This window comes from Somniosus microcephalus, unplaced genomic scaffold (genome assembly GCF_052327205.1).
Source record: "Somniosus microcephalus isolate GS21.2 unplaced genomic scaffold, FLI_Smic_1.0 unresolved_chr4, whole genome shotgun sequence".
In the NCBI taxonomy this organism is placed as follows: domain Eukaryota; kingdom Metazoa; phylum Chordata; class Chondrichthyes; order Squaliformes; family Somniosidae; genus Somniosus; species Somniosus microcephalus.
The window spans coordinates 22,390,142-22,411,185 of NW_028225182.1; the positions used below are offsets into that span (position 1 = coordinate 22,390,142).

Here is a 21,044-nt window from a genome sequence, read left to right on the forward strand (position 1 = left end):
TTACACTGAGAGTGACAGTCCACAGATTCTAGTTCACACTGACAGAGAGACAGTCCACAGATTCTAGTTCACACTGACAGAGTGACAGCCCGAAGATCCTAGTTCACACTGACAGAGTGACAGTCCACAAATTCTAGTTCACTGACAGAGTGACAGTCCACAGATTCTAGTTTACACTGAGAGTGACTGTCCACAGATTCTAGTTCACACTGATGGAGTGACAGTCCACAGATTCTAGTTCACACTGAGAGAGACAGTCCACAGATTCTAGTTCACACTTACAGAGTGACAGTCCACAGATTCTAGTTCACACTGACAGAGTGACAGTCCCCAGATTCTAGTTCACACTGAGAGAGACTGTCCACAGATTCTAGTTCACACTGAGAGAGACTGTCCGCAGATTCTAGTTCACACTGACAGAGTGACAGTCCACAGATTCTAGTTCAAACTGAGAGTGACAGTCCACAGATTCTAGTTCACACTGACGGAGTGAGAGTCCACAGATTCTAGTTCACACTGACAGAGCGATAGTCCACAGATTCTAGTTCACACTGATGGAGTAACAGTCCACTGATTCTAATTCACACTGACAGAGTGACAGTCCAAAGAATCTAGTTCACACTGAGAGAGTGACTGTCAACAGATTCTAATTCACACTGACAGAGTGACAGTCCACAGATTCTAGTTCACACTGACAGAGTGACAGTCCACAGATTCTAGTTCACACTGAGAGTCACAGTCCACAGATTCTGGTTCACACTGAGAGTGACAGTCCACAGATTCTAGTTCACACTGACAGAGTGACTGTCCACAGATTCTAGTTCACACTGACAAAGTGACAGTCCAAAGATTCTAGTTCACACAGACAGAGTGACTGTCCACAGATTCTAGTTTACAGTGAGAGTAACAGTCCACAGATTCTAGTTCACACTGACAGAGTGACAGCCCACAGATCCTAGTTCACACTGACAGAGTGGAAGTCCACAGATTCTAGTTCACACTGACAGAGTGTCAGTCCACAGATTCTAGTTCACACTGAGAGAGACTGTCCACAGATTCTAGTTCACACTGAGAGAGACTGTCCACAGATTCTAGTTCACACTGACAGAGTGACAGTCCACAGATTCTAGTTCACACTGAGAGTGACAGTCCACAGATTCTAGTTCACACTGACGGAGTGAGAGTCCACAGATTCTAGTTCACATTGACAGTGACAGTCCACAGATTCTAATTCACTGATGGAGTGACAGTCCACAGATTCTAGTTCACACTGAGAGTGACTGTCCACAGATTCTAGTTCACACTGACAGAGTGACAGTCCACAGATTCTCGTTTACACTGAGAGAGACAATCCAAAGATTCTAGTTCACACTGACAGAGTGACAGTCCACAGATTCGAGTTCAAACTGACAGAGTGACAGTCCACAGATTCTGGTTCACACTGAGAGTGACTGTCCACAGTTTCTAGTTCACACTGACAGAGTGACCGTCCACAGAGTCTAGTTTACACTGACGGAGTGACAGTTCACAGATTCTAGTTTACACTGATGGAGTGACAGTCCACAGGTTCTAGTTCACACTGAAAGACTGTCCACAGATTCTAGTTCACACTGAGAGTGACAGTCCACAGATTCTAGTTCACACTGATGGAGTGACAGTCCACAGATTCTAGTTCACACTGACAGAGTGAGAGTCCACAGACTCTAGTTCACACTGACAGAGTGACTGTCCACAGATTCTAGTTCACACTGATGGAGTAACAGTCCACACATTCTAGTTCACACTGACAGAGTGACAGTCCACAGATTCTAGTTTACACTGAGAGTGACAGTCCACAGATTCTAGTTCACGCTGACAGAGTGACAATCCACAGATTCTAGTTCAAACTGACAGAGTGACAGTCCACAGATTCTAGTTCACACTGACAGAGTGACCTTCCACAGATTCTAGTTCACACTGACAGAGTGACAGTCCACAGACTCTAGTTCACACTGAGAGTGACTGTCAACAGATTCTAGTTCACACTGACGGAGTGACAGTCCACAGATTCTAGTTCACACTGACAGACTGACAGTCCACAGAATCTAGTTCACTGACAGAGTGACAGCCCACAGATTCTAGTTTACACTGGGAGTGACTGCCCACAGATTCTAGTTCACACTGACAGAGTGACAGTCCAAAGATTCTATTTCACACTGACAGAGTAACTGTCCACATATTCTAGTTTACACTGAGAGTGACAGTCCACAGATTCTAGTTTACACTGAGAGTGACAGTCCACAGATTCTAGTTCACACTGACAGAGAGACAGTCCACAGATTCTAGTTCACACTGACAGAGTGACAGCCCACAGATTCTAGTTCACACTGGCAGAGTGACAGTCCACAGATTCTAGTTCACTGACAGAGTGACAGTCCACAGATTCTAGTTCACTGACAGGGCGATGTTCCACAAATTCTAGTTCACACTGACAGTGTGACAGTCCACAGATTCTAGTTTACACTGAGAGTGACTGTCCACAGATTCTAGTTCGCACTGACAGAGTGACTGTCCACAGATTCTAGTTCACACTGAGAGTGACAGTGCACAGATTCTAGTTCACACTGAGTGAGACAGTCCACAGATTCTAATTCATACTGACAGAGTGACAGTCCACAGATTCTAGTTCACACTGACAGAGTGACAGTCCCCAGATTCAAGTTCACACTGAGAGAGACTGTCCACAGATTCTAGTTCACACTGAGAGAGACTGTCCACAGATTCTAGTTCACACTGACAGAGTGACAGTCCACAGATTCTAGTTCAAACTGAGAGTGACAGACCACAGATTCTAGTTCACACTGATAGAGTGACAGTCCACAGATTCTAATTCACACTGACAGAGTGACAGTCCAAAGTATCTAGTTCACACTGAGAGAGTGACAGTCCACAGATTCTAGTTCACTGACGGAGAGACAGTCCACAGATTCTAGTTCACACTGAGAGTGACAGTCCACAGATTCTAGTTCACACTGAGAGTGACAGTCCACAGATTCTAATTCACACTGACAGAGTGACAGTCCACAGATTCTAGTTCACACTGAGAGTGACAGTCCACAGATACTAGTTCACACTGACAGAGAGACACTCCACAGATTCTAGTTCACACTGAGAGTGACAGTCCACAGATTCTAGTTCACTGACAGAGTGACAGTCCACAGATTCTAGTTCACTGACAGAGTGATGTTCCACAAATTCTAGTTCACACTGGCAGTGTGAGAGTCCACAGATTCTAGTTTACACTGAGAGTGACTGTCCACAGATTCTAGTTCGCACTGACAGAGTGACAATCCACAGATTCTAGTTTACACTGAGAGTGACTGTCCACAGATTCTAGTTCACACTGACAGAGTGACTGTCCACAGATTCTAGTTCACACTGAGAGTGACAGTGCACAGATTCTAGTTTACACTGAGAGTGACAGTCCACAGATTCTAGTTCACACTGACAGAGAGACAGTCCACAGATTCTAGTTCACACTGACAGAGTGACAGCCCGAAGATCCTAGTTCACACTGACAGAGTGACAGTCCACAAATTCTAGTTCACTGACAGAGTGACAGTCCACAGATTCTAGTTTACACTGAGAGTGACTGTCCACAGATTCTAGTTCACACTGATGGAGTGACAGTCCACAGATTCTAGTTCACACTGAGAGAGACAGTCCACAGATTCTAGTTCACACTTACAGAGTGACAGTCCACAGATTCTAGTTCACACTGACAGAGTGACAGTCCCCAGATTCTAGTTCACACTGAGAGAGACTGTCCACAGATTCTAGTTCACACTGACAGAGTGACAGTCCACAGATTCTAGTTCAAACTGAGAGTGACAGTCCACAGATTCTAGTTCACACTGACGGAGTGAGAGTCCACAGATTCTAGTTCACACTGACAGAGCGATAGTCCACAGATTCTAGTTCACACTGATGGAGTAACAGTCCACAGATTCTAATTCACACTGACAGAGTGACAGTCCAAAGATTCTAGTTCACACTGACAGAGTGACAGTCCACAGATTCTAGTTCAAACTGAGAGTGACAGTCCACAGATTCTAGTTCACACTGACGGAGTGACAGTCCACAGATTCTAGTTCACACTGACAGAGTGACAGTCCACAGATTCTAGTTCACACTGAGAGTCACAGTCCACAGATTCTGGTTCACACTGAGAGTGACAGTCCACAGATTCTAGTTCACACTGACAGAGTGACTGTCCACAGATTCTAGTTCACACTGACAAAGTGACAGTCCAAAGATTCTAGTTCACACAGACAGAGTGACTGTCCACAGATTCTAGTTTACAGTGAGAGTAACAGTCCACAGATTCTAGTTCACACTGACAGAGTGACAGCCCACAGATCCTAGTTCACACTGACAGAGTGGAAGTCCACAGATTCTAGTTCACACTGACAGAGTGATGGTCCACAGATTCTAGTTCACACTGACAGAGTGTCAGTCCACAGATTCTAGTTCACACTGAGAGAGACTGTCCACAGATTCTAGTTCACACTGAGAGAGACTGTCCACAGATTCTAGTTCACACTGACAGAGTGACATTCCACAGATTCTAGTTCACACTGAGAGTGACAGTCCACAGATTCTAGTTCACACTGACGGAGTGAGAGTCCACAGATTCTAGTTCACATTGACAGTGACAGTCCACAGATTCTAGTTCACTGACGGAGTGACAGTCCACAGATTCTAGTTCACACTGAGAGTGACTGTCCACAGATTCTAGTTCACACTGAGAGTGACAGTCCACAGATTCTAATTCACACTGACAGAGTGACAGTCCACAGATTCTAGTTCACACTGAGAGTGACAGTCCACAGATACTAGTTCACACTGACAGAGTGACACTCCACAGATTCTAGTTCACACTGAGAGTGACAGTCCACAGATTCTAGTTCACTGACAGAGTGACAGTCCACAGATTCTAGTTCACTGACAGAGTGATGTTCCACAAATTCTAGTTCACACTGGCAGTGTGAGAGTCCACAGATTCTAGTTTACACTGAGAGTGACTGTCCACAGATTCTAGTTCGCACTGACAGAGTGACAATCCACAGATTCTAGTTTACACTGAGAGTGACTGTCCACAGATTCTAGTTCACACTGACAGAGTGACTGTCCACAGATTCTAGTTCACACTGAGAGTGACAGTGCACAGATTCTAGTTTACACTGAGAGTGACAGTCCACAGATTCTAGTTCACACTGACAGAGAGACAGTCCACAGATTCTAGTTCACACTGACAGAGTGACAGCCCGAAGATCCTAGTTCACACTGACAGAGTGACAGTCCACAAATTCTAGTTCACTGACAGAGTGACAGTCCACAGATTCTAGTTTACACTGAGAGTGACTGTCCACAGATTCTAGTTCACACTGATGGAGTGACAGTCCACAGATTCTAGTTCACACTGAGAGAGACAGTCCACAGATTCTAGTTCACACTTACAGAGTGACAGTCCACAGATTCTAGTTCACACTGACAGAGTGACAGTCCCCAGATTCTAGTTCACACTGAGAGAGACTGTCCACAGATTCTAGTTCACACTGACAGAGTGACAGTCCACAGATTCTAGTTCAAACTGAGAGTGACAGTCCACAGATTCTAGTTCACACTGACGGAGTGAGAGTCCACAGATTCTAGTTCACACTGACAGAGCGATAGTCCACAGATTCTAGTTCACACTGATGGAGTAACAGTCCACAGATTCTAATTCACACTGACAGAGTGACAGTCCAAAGATTCTAGTTCACACTGACAGAGTGACAGTCCACAGATTCTAGTTCAAACTGAGAGTGACAGTCCACAGATTCTAGTTCACACTGACGGAGTGACAGTCCACAGATTCTAGTTCACACTGACAGAGTGACAGTCCACAGATTCTAGTTCACACTGAGAGTCACAGTCCACAGATTCTGGTTCACACTGAGAGTGACAGTCCACAGATTCTAGTTCACACTGACAGAGTGACTGTCCACAGATTCTAGTTCACACTGACAAAGTGACAGTCCAAAGATTCTAGTTCACACAGACAGAGTGACTGTCCACAGATTCTAGTTTACAGTGAGAGTAACAGTCCACAGATTCTAGTTCACACTGACAGAGTGACAGCCCACAGATCCTAGTTCACACTGACAGAGTGGAAGTCCACAGATTCTAGTTCACACTGACAGAGTGATGGTCCACAGATTCTAGTTCACACTGACAGAGTGTCAGTCCACAGATTCTAGTTCACACTGAGAGAGACTGTCCACAGATTCTAGTTCACACTGAGAGAGACTGTCCACAGATTCTAGTTCACACTGACAGAGTGACAGTCCACAGATTCTAGTTCACACTGAGAGTGACAGTCCACAGATTCTAGTTCACACTGACGGAGTGAGAGTCCACAGATTCTAGTTCACATTGACAGTGACAGTCCACAGATTCTAGTTCACTGACGGAGTGACAGTCCACAGATTCTAGTTCACACTGAGAGTGACTGTCCACAGATTCTAGTTCACACTGAGAGAGACTGTCCACAGATTCTAGTTCACACTGACAGAGTGACAGTCCACAGATTCTAGTTTACACTGAGAGAGACAATCCAAAGATTCTAGTTCACACTGACAGAGTGACAGTCCACAGATTCGAGTTCAAACTGACAGAGTGACAGTCCACAGATTCTGGTTCACACTGAGAGTGACTGTCCACAGTTTCTAGTTCACACTGACAGAGTGACCGTCCACAGAATCTAGTTTACACTGACGGAGTGACAGTTCACAGATTCTAGTTTACACTGATGGAGTGACAGTCCACAGGTTCTAGTTCACACTGAAAGACTGTCCACAGATTCTAGTTCACACTGAGAGTGACAGTCCACAGATTCTAGTTCACACTGACGGAGTGACAGTCCACAGATTATAGTTCACACTGACAGAGTGAGAGTCCACAGACTCTCGTTCACACTGACAGAGTGACTGTCCACAGATTCTAGTTCACACTGACGGAGTAACAGTCCACACATTCTAGTTCACACTGACAGAGTGACAGTCCACAGATTCTAGTTTACACTGAGAGTGACAGTCCACAGATTCTAGTTCACGCTGACAGAGTGACAATCCACAGATTCTAGTTCAAACTGACAGAGTGACAGTCCACAGATTCTAGTTCACACTGACAGTGACCTTCCACAGATTCTAGTTCACACTGACAGAGTGACAGTCCACAGACTCTAGTTCACACTGAGAGTGACTGTCAACAGATTCTAGTTCACACTGACGGAGTGACAGTCCACAGATTCTAGTTCACACTGACAGACTGACAGTCCACAGAATCTAGTTCACACTGAGAGTGACTGTCCACAGATTCCAGTTCACACTGACAGAGTGACAGTCCACAGAATCTAGTTCACACTGAGAGTGACTGTCCACAGATTCCAGTTCACACTGACAGAGTGACAGTCCACAGATTCTAGTTCACACTGAGAGAGACTGTCCACAGATTCTAGTTCACACTGACAGAGTGACAGTCCACAGATTCTAGTTCACACTGACAGAGTGACAGTCCACAGAATCTAGTTCACACTGAGAGAGTGACAGTCCACAGATTCTAGTTCACACTGAGAGAGACAGTCCACAGATTCTAGTTCACACTGACAGAGTGACAGTCCACAGATTCTAGTTCAAACTGAGCGTGACAGACCACAGATTCTAGTTCACACTGAGAGTGACTGTCCACAGATTCTAGTTCACACTGAGAGAGTGACAGTCCACAGATTCTAGTTCACACTGAGAGAGACTGTCCACAGATTCTAGTTCACACTGACAGAGTGACAGTCCACAGATTCTAGTTCAAACTGAGCGTGACAGACCATAGATTCTATTTCACACTGACAGAGTGACAGTCCACAGATTCTAGTTTACACTGAGAGTGACAGTCCACTGATTCTCGTTCACACTGACAGAGTGACAGTCCACAGATTCTATTTCACACTGACGGAGTGACAGTCCACAGATTCTAGTTTACACTGAGAGTGACAATCCACTGATTCTAGTTCAAACTGACAGAGTGACAGTCCACAGATTCTCATTTACACTGAGAGTGACAGTCCACAGATTCTAGTTTACACTGAGAGTGACAGTCCACAGATTCTAGTTCACACTGACGGAGTGACAGTCCACAGTTTCTAGTTCACACTGACAGAGTGACAGTCCACAGATTCTTGTTCACACTGACAGAGTGAAAGTCCACAGATTCTAGTTCACACTGAAAGAATGACAGTCAACAGATTCTAGTTCACTCTGTAGGAGTGGCAGTCCACAGATTCTAGTTTACACTGAGAGTGACAGTCCACTGATTCTAGTTCACACTGACAGAGTGACAGTCCACAGATTCTTGTTCACACTGACAGAGTGAAAGTCCACAGGTTCTAGTCCACATTGACAGAGTGACAGTCCACAGATTCTAGTTCACTCTGTAGGAGTGGCAGTCCACAGATTCTAGTTTACACTGAGAGTGACAGTCCACTGATTCTAGTTCACACTGACAGAGTGACAGTCCACAGATTCTAGTTCACACTGAGAGTGACAGTCCACAGATTCTAGTTTACACTGACGGAGTGACGGTCCACAGATTCTAGTTTACACTGACGGAGTGACAGTCCACAGATTCTAGTTGACACTGAAAAAGTGACAGTCAACAGATTCTAGTTCACACTGAGAGACTGTCCACAGATTCTAGTTCACACTGACAGAGTGACAGTCCACAGAGTCTAGTTTACACTGACGGAGTGTCAGTCCATCGAATCTAGTTTACACTGACGGAGTGACAGTCCACAGACTCTAGTTTACACTGACGGAGTGGCAGTCCACAGATTCTAGGTCACATTGACAGAGTGACGGTCCACAGGTTCTAGCTCACACTGACAGTCCAAAGATTCTAGTTCTCACTGACAGAGTGACAGTCCACAGATTCTAGTTCACACAGACAGACTGACAGTCCACAGATTCTAGTTTACACTGAGAGAGTGACAGTCCACAGAATCTAGTTCACACTGACAGAGTGACAGTCCACAGATTCTAGTTCACACTGAGAGTGACTGTCCACAGATTCTAGTTCACACTGATGGAGTGACAGTTCACAGATTCTAGTTCACACTGACAGAGTGACAGTCCACAGATTCTTGTTCACACTGACAGAGTGATAGTCCACAGATTCTAGTTCACACTGAGAGAGACAGTCCACAGATTCTAGTTCACACTGATGGAGTGACAGTCCACAGATTCTAGTTCACACTGACAGAGTGACAGTCCACAGTTTCTAGTTCACACTGACAGAGACAGTCCACAGATTCTATTTCACACTGAGAGTGACATTCCACAGATTCTAGTTCACACTGAGAGATACTGTCCACATATTCTAGTTCACACAGACAGAGTGACAGTCCATAGATTCTAGTTTACACTGAGAGAGTGACAGTCCACAGATTCTAGTTCACACTGACAGAGTGACAGTCCACAGATTCTAGTTTACACTGAGAGAGACTGTCCATAGATTCTAGTTCACACTGACAGAGTGACAGTCCACCGATTCTAGTTCACACTGACAGTGACTGTCCACAGATTCTAGTTCACACTGATAGAGTGACAGTCCACAGATTCTAGTTCACACTGACGGAGTGCCAGTCCACAGATTCTAGTTCACTGACAGTGTGACAGTCCACAGATTCTAGTTCACACTGAGAGTGACTGTCCACAGATTCTAGTTCACACTGAGAGTGACTGTCCACAGATTCTAGTTCACACTGATGGAGTGACAGTTCACAGATTCTAGTTCACACTGACAGAGTGACAGTCCACAGATTCTAGTTTACACTGACAGAGTGACAGTCCACAGATTCTAGTTCACACTGAGAGAGACAGTCCACAGATTCTATTTCACACTGATGGAGTGACAGTCCACAGATTCTAGTCCACACTGACAGAGTGACAGTCCACAGATTCTAGTTCACACTGAGAGAGACAGTCCACAGATTCTATTTCACACTGATGGAGTGACAGTCCACAGATTCTAGTTCACACTGACAGAGTGACAGTCCACAGATTCTAGTTCACACTGAGAGTGACATTCCACAGATTCTAGTTCACACTGAGAGTTACTGTCCACAGATTCTAGTTCACACTGACAGAGTGACAGTCCACAGGTTCTAGTTCACACTGAGAGTGACAGTCCACAGATTCTAGTTCACACTGAGAGTGACTGTCCACAGATTCTAGTTCACACTGAGAGAGTGACTGTCCACAGATTCTAGTTCACACTGACAGAGTGACAGTCCACAGATTCTAGTTCACACTGACGGAGTGCCAGTCCACAGATTCTAGTTCACTGACAGTGTGACAGTCCACAGATTCTAGTTCACACTGAGAGTGACTGTCCACAGATTCTAGTTCACACTGAGAGTGACTGTCCACAGATTCTAGTTCACACTGATGGAGTGACATTTCACAGATTCTAGTTCACACTGACGGAGTGGCGGTCCACAGATTCTAGTTCACAGTGAGAGTGACTGTCCACGGATTCTAGTTCACACTGATCGAGTGACAGTTCACAAATTCTAGTTCACACTGACGGAGTGGCAGTCCACAGATTCTATCTCACACTGAGAGTGACTGTCCACAAATTCTAGTTCACACTGAGAGTGACTGTCCACAGATTCTAGTTCACACTGACAGTCCACAGATTCCATTTCACTGACAGAGTGACGTTCCACAGATTAACCTCACATTTCCCTATATTATACTCCATTTGCCACCTTACTGCCCACTCATTCTCTCGCTCACTGCCTGTCTCTCTCTCTCTCTCTGTCTCTCTCTCACTCTCACTCTCACTCTCTCTCTCTCTCTCTCACTCTCTCTCACTGGCTGTCTGTCTCTCTCTCTCTCGCTCTCTCTCACTCTCTCTGTCTCTCTCTCTGGGTCACTGTCTCTCCCGCCTCTCTCTCTATCTCTCTCTCTCTGTCTCTCACTCTCTCTGTCTCTCTCTCTGGGTCACTGTCTCTCCCCGTCTGTCTCTCTCTCTCTCTCTCTCTCACTCTCTCTGTCTCTCTCTCTCTGAGTCACTGTCTCTCCCCGTCTGACTCTCTCTCTCTCTCTCTCTCACTCTCTCTGTCTCTCTCTCTGGGTCGCTGTCTCTTCCTGCTCTCTCTCTATCTCTCTCTCTCTATCTCTCTCTGTCTGTCTGTCTCTCTCTGTGTCTCCCTGTCTCTCTCTGTCTGTTTGTCTCTCGCTGTCTCTCTCTCTCTGTCTGTCTGTCTGTCTCTCTCTCTCTCTCTCTCTCTGTCTCTCGCTCTGTCTCCCTGTCTGTCTGTCTATCTCTCTCTGCCTCTCTCTCTCTCTGTGTCTCTGTATTTTTACTCGGATATTTTACACTTACCTCACTGCACGCTCTGCATTGACCTGAAAAACGGAGCTCTCTCTCTGTGCTCGTTTGTGGAGGGTGCTGACAGTCCGACCTAAAACAGGAAACACTTTCTTAAAGGCAGCAGCCGGAGCCAGTGTCAGTGCTGAGGAAAGAGCTGATCAGACTGCTGTCAACTGCTCGGGGAGGCAGAGTAAAGAGTTCAAGGAGCAGGGTGTGTGAGAGTCCAGAGAGACAGCTCGATCAGGTCTTCAGTGACAGGTGACAGACATGAACATCTAGCGCCACATATCAGTGAGAAAGGAAGTGGCCCCAGTGTAGAAGGCAGAGAGAGTAAACAGGTGTCTGGAGAGTGAGGGCGAACACACAGGAAACAAAGAGAGGAACATGGTGAGCGATGGGGCTGAGTCAAGGGAGTAGATTGTGGACAGTGTACACTCGAGGGGAGAGGAGGGGAGGGGAGGGGAGAGGAGGGGAGGGGGGCAGATGAGGGAGAGATGAGGGGGGAGGAGAGGAGGGGGAGTGGAGGGGAGAGGAGGAGAGGGGACGGGAGAGGAGGAGAGGGGAGGGGAGGGGAGAGGAGGAGAGGGGACGGGAGAGGAGGAGAGGGGAGGGGAGGGAAGGGGAGGGGAGGGGAGAGGAGGAGAGGGAAGGGGAGGGGAGAGGAGGAGGAGGGGAGGGGAGGGGAGGGGAGAGGAGGAGAGGGGACGGGAGAGGAGGAGAGGGGACGGGAGAGGAGGAGAGGGGAGGGGAGAGGAGGGGGAGGGAAGGGGAGAGGAGAGGAGGGAAGGGGAGGGGAGGGGAGAGGAGGAGAGGGGATGGGAGAGGAGGAGAGGGGAGGGGAGAGGAGGGGAGGGGAGAGGAGGAGAGGGGAGAGGAGCAGAGGGGAGGGGAGAGGAGAGGATGAGAGCGGAGGGGAGGGGAGAGGAGGAGAGGGGAGGGGAGAGGAGGAGAGAGAAGGAGAGGGGAGGGGAGGGGAGAGGAGAGGAGGAGTGGGGAAGGGAGAGGAGGAGAGGGGAGGGGAGAGGAAGAGAGGGGAGGGGAGGGGGGGAGGGGAGGGAAGAGGAGGAGTGGGGAGGGGAGGGGAGGGGAGGGAAGAGGAGGAGTGGGGAGAGGAGGAGAGGAGAGAGGAGGAGAGGGGGAGAGGGGGAGGGGGAGGAGAGGGGGAGAGGGGGAGGGGGAGGAGAGGGGGAGGAGAGAGGGAGGGGGAAGAGAGGGGGAGGAGAGAGGGAGAGGGGAGAGGGGAGAGTGTGGAGAGAAGAGGAGGGGTGGAGAGAGGAGGGGTGGAGAGGGGAGGGGGTGGAGGGGAGGAGAGGAGGAGAGAGGGGAGGGGAGGATAGGGGGAGGCAGAGGAGAGGTGAGGGAAGGAGAGGAGAGGCGAGGGTAGGAGAGGGGAGGAGAGGGGAGGGGAGGAGAGGGGAGGGGAAGAGAGGAGAGGAGGAGAGGGGAGGGGAGGGCGAGGGAGGGAGAGGGGAGGGGAGGAGATTGTGGACAGTGTACACTGGACAGTGCCGGCACCAAACACAGAGGCTGGGGGAGGGCAGGAGGGGAGGATAGAGGAGAGGAGAGGAGGAGAGCAGAGGGAAGAGGAGGAGAGGGGAGGGAAGAGGAGGAGAGGGTAGGGGAGAGGAGGGGAGGGAGGGAAGGGGAGAGGAGGAGAGAGGAGCGGAGAGGAGGAGTAGTGAGCAGAGGGGAGGGGAGAGGAGGGGGGGAGAGGAGGAGATGGGAGTGAAGGGGAGGGGGAGGAGAGGAGGGGGGAGAGTAGGAGAGGGGAGAGGAGGAGAGGAGATTGGAGTAGAGGTGAGTGTTTTGATTTCTTTTTGGGTTCAATAAAGACTCATTTCTGAAAGAGAATGTTGTTTAATCTAAAGTCTTGTTCAAGACTTTCTACAGCTTTTTACAGAACACACTATACTGTGATGCATCTAGAATGAGACTGAAAGTAAAACTCCTCTGGACTGCTTGTCTCTCACATGACCTCTGCTGGTCAGGCACAAGTAATCAAAAACACAGACAAATATGCTGTAAGGCATAAGTAATCAAACACAGACAAATATCATCACTATTTGCTGATATCATTACATCTCCCTTTCTTAAAACAAAAGTATTTTACTTTTAACTAACAACATTTAATGAACTTACATTATCATTATCATGATCAAGGTTTTTTACCCTTGCTTTGTGTGTTCACATGAAATATGTCAATACACTAGAACTTGAAGAAAGAATAAGAGGGCAGACACGGTGGCATAGTGGTTAGCACTGTTGCCTCACAGCACCAGGGACCCGGGTTCGAATCCGGCCTTGGGCAACTGTCTGTGTGGAGTTTGCACATTCTCCCTGTGTTTGCGTGGGTTTCCTCCGGGTGCTCGGTTTCCTCCCACAGTCCAAAGATGTGCGGGTTAGGTTGATTGGCTATGATAAATTGACCCTTAGTGTTAGGGGGATTAAATATGTGGGGTTACGGGGATAGGGTGGGATATGTGTTGGTGTAGGTGTTACGGGGATCGGGTGGGATATGTGTCGGTGCAGGCTCGATGGGCCGAAATGGCCTCTATCTGCACTGTGGGGTTTCTGTGATTTCTGTGATTTCTGTGATAACATTACTTCCTTCTTTAACAATAGTCCTTAAATTTGCTCAATGAGTCTCTCAGGAGGCTTCACGTGTCTTGAGGATTTTCTGATTGATTGTCCTTGAATCTGAGTTGTTGCCTCAGATGATTGGTTCTCAGCTGTGTGATCAGGTTGTTCACCAGTATCAGTCTCTTGACCTGCTGTGGCTGGTCCCATGAGAAGATCTCGATGATTTCTTCTCAGAACAGCACCCTCATCTGTCTGAATGGTGTATGATCTTGGTTGAACTTCACTCAGGACAGTTCCCTTCTGAGTCCATGTGTTTGTTTTGTCTTTCAACCTTACTTGGTCACCAGTGTGGAGTTCAGGTAGGTTTTGTGTTCCTCTGTCATAGTAGTACTTTTGCTTTTCTTTCTGTTGCTCTTTGAACTTCCTCACTTTCTCCCCCTCTTTTGTTTTCAGGAGGTTCTCCGGGATGGGTAGGTTTGACCTAAGCTGACGTCCCATCAGGAGTTCGGCTGGTGACATACCACACTCGAGCGGCGTTGTGCGGTATACAAGCATGCTTTGGTAGAAGTCAGTTCCACTGTCTTTTGCCTTGTACATCAGTCTTTTCACTGTCTGGACCGATTTTTCCACTAGTCCATTGGACTGTGGATAGTGAGGACTTGACGTTGTGTGGACAAAGTCCCACTCTTTGGCAAAGTGTCGGAAATTTGCATTGTTAAACTGGGGTCCGTTGTCTGTGAAGACCTCGCTTGCCACGCCATGTCTGGAGAATATGGCTTTCATACTTCTTATCACAGCTTCTGCTGTGGCGGTGTACAGTCTACAAGCCTCTGGATACAGGGAGTAATAGTCTGTGACGACAAGATAGTCCTTCCCTTGACATACGAATAGGTCAGCGCCTACCTTCTGGTAAGGTCTCTCTGGTGCTGGGTGTGGCTTTAGTGGTTCTACCGGATTGCTTGCTCGATATTTCAGGCATATTGTGCAGTTTGACACCTCATTTGTCACATCTTGGTTGATTCGTGGCCAGTACATCACCTCTCGTGCTCTTTTCTTACACTTTTCAATTCCCAGATGTCCTCCATGGATCTTTTTTAGTATCTCTCTTCTCAGACTCTTTGGGATAAATATTTTACTTCCTTTGTAGATGATGTCTTCGACCACTGATAGTTCCGCCCTGCAGTTCCAGTACTCTGCTATATCAGGTGAGCAGTCTTGCTTCATGTTGGGCCATCCATCCAAGATGCTTTTTCTCAGTCGTCTCATTGTTTCATCTTTGTTTGTCTCAGTCTTTATGAGCTCCATTTTTGCATCTGCTATGGGCAGTGCACTTGTGATCATGTCCACGTAGGCGTTCACTTTTTCATCCATTGTGGTGTTTGCGGGCTCACTTGGGTCAACAGCTCTGGACAACGTGTCTGCTGTATACATCAGCTTACCCGGTGTGTACGCAACATTCAGTGTATAGCGTTGCAGCCTGATCATCATTCTTTGTATTCTAAGCGGACAGCTATTCAGTGGCTTTTGGAACAATGCAATCAAGGGCTTATGGTCAGTCTCTACACTGATTGCTTGTCCTGCCACAAACTGGTGAAATCTTTCACAGGCGTATGTGATGCTGAGCAGCTCCTTTTCTATTTGAGCATATCGCGTCTCCGCGTCTGTCATTGAGCGCGATGCATATGCAATAGGTTGCCAGTAGTCATATTGTTGCAGAAGAACGGCACCGAGCCCACTCTGTGATGCATCTGATGATATCTTGATGGGTCTCGCTGGGTCATAAAACCTCAGAACTGGTTCCTCTGTGAGCAGTTTCTTTAGATCGCTCCATGACTTCTCATGCTCATGATTCCATTCCCATTCTATGTTCTTTTCAGTTAGTCTTCTCAGTGGCGCTATTTTTTCTGAGAGGTTGGATATGAATTTACCCATGTAGTTGATCATTCCATTAAACCTCTGCACGTACTTTTTGCATTGTGGCCTTGGCATATTCTCAATGGCGGACACCTTTCTGGGATCTGGTCTGATGCCCTCACTGCTAAAGATATCTCCCACGAATGTTAGTTCTGTCACCCCGAGCTGGCATTTCTCTCTATTCAGCTTCAGGTTTGTTTTCCTTGTTGCTTCCAGCACTTTTTTCAGTCTCTCGTCATGCTCAGTTCTCGTGGTTCCCCATACTATGATGTCATCCATTGATGTATCAACTCCCTCCAGGTGCTCATAGATCATATGGATAGTCTTGTGATACACTTCAGGAGCTGAGGCAATGCCAAATGGTAACCTTAGGAATCTGTATCTGCCAAATGGAGTGTTGAACGTGCACAGTCTTGAACTTGCTTCGTCCAGCTTCATCTGCCAAAATCCTGAGGACGCATCTAACTTGCTGAAATATTTTGCATTTGCAAACTGTGCCATGATTTCCTCACGTGTAGGAAGCTTGAAGTGCTCTCTCTTTATTGCTCTGTTTAGATCTCTTGGATCCAGGCAAATTCTGAGCTTTCCATTCTTTTTGTCCACTACGACGAGGGAACTCACCCACTCAGTTGGCTCATCTATCTTCTGAATCACGTTCAGGCTTTCCATCCTGTCCAACTCTGCCTTCAGTTGCTTTTGAAGAGCAAACGGAACTTTTCTGCATGGAAGTATGACCGGTGTCATACTTTTATCTACTCTGATCGTGTGTTCTCCTGGAATGCAGCCTAGACCCTTAAATAGGTCGTTGTACTCTTTCATGAGTTCATCATAGACTGTCTCTCCTTCGCTTTCCACAACGAGGACTCTCTTTACCAGGTTCAGTCTCTCACAGGCTTTTAAACCTAGTATGGCTTGCACATCCTTTGGCACCACGATTAATGCTAGCGTGTGCTCTCTGTCCTTGTGTGTTACTTTGACAATGCATTTTCCTTTCACTGGTATATCAGTACCTGAGTATCCGATCACTTTCACTTGTATTCCATGTAACTTTGGTCTGGGTCTAATTCTCTTAAAATCGGTCTCTGATATCACATTAACTTGTGCTCCAGTATCCAATTTAAATGGAATGTGTATGTCATTCACTTTTAGTGTCAACATCCAGTCTCTTTCTTTTTTGTTATCAGACACAACATCTACATTGAATTCCTCTATCTCGCTTTCATCTACTGTATGGACCTTGCTTTGTTGCGCTTGGTTCTTACAGCAACGGGCATAATGGTTGTTTTTGTTGCATCTATTGCATGTTTTACCATATGCTGGACACTTTCTTGGTGGATGCTGTGTACCGCATCGACTACATGACTTCCGATTGTCTCTTTCATTTTCGTTTGCTGGCCACGTCTCTTTTTTCACATTGGCGCTCTCTTTGTTAAACGGTTTGTATCCGTCCTTTCTCACTGCATCCACGTTGCAGCTACTGTCACTGAACAGCTCCTTTGCTGCAACTTCACAGTCTCTGTAACCCTACACAGTGCTATGGCTTTTCCCAGGTCTAGATCTTGCTCTCTTAGCAGTCTTTCCCTTAGGACCATTATCTCGAATACCACACACCAGTCTGTCTTTTATCAGCGAGTCTGTGAGTCCCCCAAATTCACAAGATTTGCTCCGGTTTCTCAGTTCAGTCACATACTGATCAATAGTCTCGCCGAGTTTCTGTACACGTGAAAAATTTGTGCCTCTCAAAGATCACGTTGCGTTTAGGTATGCAGTAGGCCTCAAACTGTTCCATTATTTTATCTAGCTTCATTTTGTCTCCATCAACAGCGAATGTGAAGTTATTATACACCTCCAGCGCTTCATCACCACGACATGCAAGAACAGTGACGATTTCTGTTTATTACTTTTCTTGTCAGCTCCGATTGCCGCTAAATACAACTCTAAATGTTGTTTGAACCTTCTCCAATTTTCAGCCACATTACCTGTGAATTGAAGCGTCGCCGGTGGGTGTAAACCTTCCATTTTTCACTTCGTTAGCTATTCTCTAATGGTAAGCAACGATGTTCTCTTCTGGCTTGCTAATATGTGGAGAGCTGATTTCGCTTACTTGCCACAACTGCTTTCACTGTCCCATCAAGTTGCTAACTTCAGATTTTTTCTCTTTCAGCCACTTCTGACATCATGTTTTGATTTCTTTTTGGGTTCAATAAAGACTCATTTCTGAAAGAGAATGTTGTTTAATCTAAAGTTTTGTTCAAGACTTTCTACAGCTTTTTATAGAGCACACTATGCTGTGATGCATCTAGAATGAAACTGAAAGTAAAACTCCTCTGGACTGCTTGTCTCTCACATGACCTCTGCTGGTCAGGCACAAGTAATCAAAAACACAGACAAATATGCTGTAAGGCATAAGTAATCAAACACAGACAAATATCATCATTATTTGCTGATATCATTACAGTGAGGGGAGGGAGGAGAGGGGAGGGGAGGGCAGGAGGGGGGAGTGGAGAGGAGGAGAGGAGAGGGAGGGGAGAGCAGGAGGGGGGAGGGGAGAGGAGGAGAGGCGAGGGGAGGGGAGGGGAGAGCAGGAGAGGGGAGGGGAGAGGAGGAGAGGGGAGGGAGGGGAGAGGAGGAGAGGGGAGGGGAGAGGAGGAGAGGGGAGGGGAGGGGAGAGGAGGAGAGGGGAGGGGAGGTGAGAGGAGGAGAGGGAGGGAGAGGAGCGGATGAGAGGGGAGGGGAGGGGAGAGGAGAGGAGGGGAGAGGAGGAGAGGGGAGAGGAGAGGAGGAGTGGGAAGGGAGAGGAGAGGAGGAGTGGGGAAGGGAGAGGAGGGGAGGAGAGAGGAAGAGAGGGAGGGGAGGAGGGGAGGGGAGGGAAGAGGAGGAGTGGGGAGGGGAGGGAAGAGGAGGAGTGGGGAAGTGAGAGGAGGAGAGGAGAGAGGAGGAGAGGAGGAGAGGGAGGAGAGGGGGAGGGGAAGAGAGGGGAGGAGAGAGGGAGGAGAGGGGGAGTGGAGAGGGGAGAGGGGAGAGTGTGGAGAGGAGAGGAGGGGTGGAGAGAGGAGGGGGTGGAGAGGGGAGGGAGTGGAGGGGAGAGGAGGAGAGGAGGAGAGGGGAGGGGAGGATAGGGGAGGGGAGGGTAGGAGAGGGGCGGAGAGGGAGGGGAGGAGAGGAGAGGGGAAGAGAGGAGAGGGGAGGGGAGGAGAGGGGAGGAGAGGGGAGGGGAAGAGATGGGAGGGAAGAGAGGAGAGGGGAGGGGAGGAGAGGTGAGGGGAAGAGAGTGTAGAGGAGAGGGGTGGAGAGGAGTGGAGAGAGGAGAGGAGGGGAGGAGATAGGAGAGAAGAGGAGAGGAGGAGAGGAAAGGGGAGGAGGAGGGGAGGGGCGGGAGAGGAGGGGAGGGGCGTGGAGAGGAGGAGAGGGGAGGGAAGAGGAGGAGAGGGTAGGGGAGAGGAGGAGAGAAGGGGGAAGAGGAGGAGACAGGAGTGAAGGGGAGGGGAGGAGAGGAGGGGGGAGGAGAGGAGGGGGAGAGTAGGAGAGGGGAGAGGAGGAGAGGGATAGGAGTAGAGGTGAGGGGAGGGGAGGGGAGTGGAGGAGAGGGGAGGGGAGAGCAGGGAGGGGGAGGGGAGAGCAGGAGAGGGGAGGGGAGAGGAGGAGAGGTAGGGGAGTGGAGGGAGAGAGGCGAGGGGAGAGCAGTAGAGTGGAGGGAAGATGAGGAGAGGGGAGGGGTGGAGTAGGGGAGAGGCGGCGAGGAGGAGAGGGGGAGAGGGGCGTGTGATAAACCACTGTTTTGTATTCCACTGTGTACATGCCTGTACATGCCTCGGCTGACTCCTCCCACGAATCCAGGTATAAAGGTGACTGCTCCACAGCCCCTTTGTATTCTGGACCGGTCGACCACTCGAGGCACACCTTCATTCTCTTGTTAATAAAAGCCTGTTAATTACTCGCTTAATCTCAGTCTTTTGAGTTATTGATAGCGCATCAATTTTATTAACAAGATTTTTATAATGGAGAAGATCCTCACACCAGCATGCCTGGACTTAGATCATCGGGAGGCGACTCATCCACCAAGCTTACTCCCTGGCTTAGGTGTTCAAAAATTCCTGACCGCCTCCGCTGCAATAAAATCGGACGAGGACAAACTGGATGTCCTGACCTCAAAGTGAACCACCGCGTGTACTCGGTCATCCAGGACGCGACCTCGTACGCGGATGCTATCAAGCTCCTCAAGGACCAGTACACGCGCCCAGTGAATGAGGTGTACGCTAGGCACCTCCTGGGCAGTCGTAAACAACAACCTGGGAATCGACCGAGGAATACCTTCAGACACTGTCCGTCCTTGGCCGGGCCTGTGGTTGTAAGGATGTAAAGGCCGCCGTGTACACAGAGAAACTTATCCGGGACGCTTTTGTAGCGGGCCACAGGTCCAATTACACCCGAACAGCGACTGCTGGAGCAGAGTGACCTCGATCTCAACAAGGCCTCTGAACTCGCACTATCATTAGACGCAGCCTACCGGGGCATGGATGCCTACTCCTCTGCACCGTGGACGCCGTGGGGTACGACAGCCTGGGACACGGTAGGACCGTCTCATAGTGCCGTGCCACCACCAGCCACATCCCAGCAATGGCCCAACTACCACAGCAGTGTCCCAAGGCCAGACAGCAGTGCCCCAAGGCCAGAAATGCTACTTCTGTGGCCAGGCCAAACACCCCAGAGAGCGCTGCCCGGCGAAAAATGCGATCTGCTCGGGGCTGCGGGAAGAAGGGACACTACGCCAGCGTCTGCAGAGCCAAAGCCACCCCGAACCCCAGCAGCGCCGCATGTGGGCCGTGCGGGCCGCCATCTTGGGCCTCCCCAGCCATGTGCGAACCACCGGAACAGCAGCCATTTTGGACGCCTCCAGCCACATGGGGATCATGGACGCCGCCATCTTGGACGACAGCCAGGACACAACAGGCCCCCAACACCGCCTCATCTGATACCCGCAGCGACACACCGACCCCTACGCTGACCTCCGTTACGCTGGACCAAGCGACGACCGCACCAGCTGGCCAGTTCCACAATGGACATTAAGGTAAATGGTCACGAAACAATCTGCCTTTTTG

General features: G+C 48.5%; 1 protein-coding gene across 1 annotated transcript in view; it reads right to left on the reverse strand.

Moving 5' to 3' along the window:
* Window positions 1-11,748, reverse strand: part of LOC147090031 (lysophosphatidic acid receptor 6-like) — a 91,991-nt gene extending 80,243 nt beyond the window's left edge. The window contains exon 1 of the mRNA XM_085977119.1: window positions 11,464-11,748. The gene's annotated coding sequence lies outside the window, so the exon portion shown is untranslated. The remainder of the gene's footprint in view (window positions 1-11,463) is intronic.
* Window positions 11,749-21,044: the final 9,296 nt, after the last annotated feature.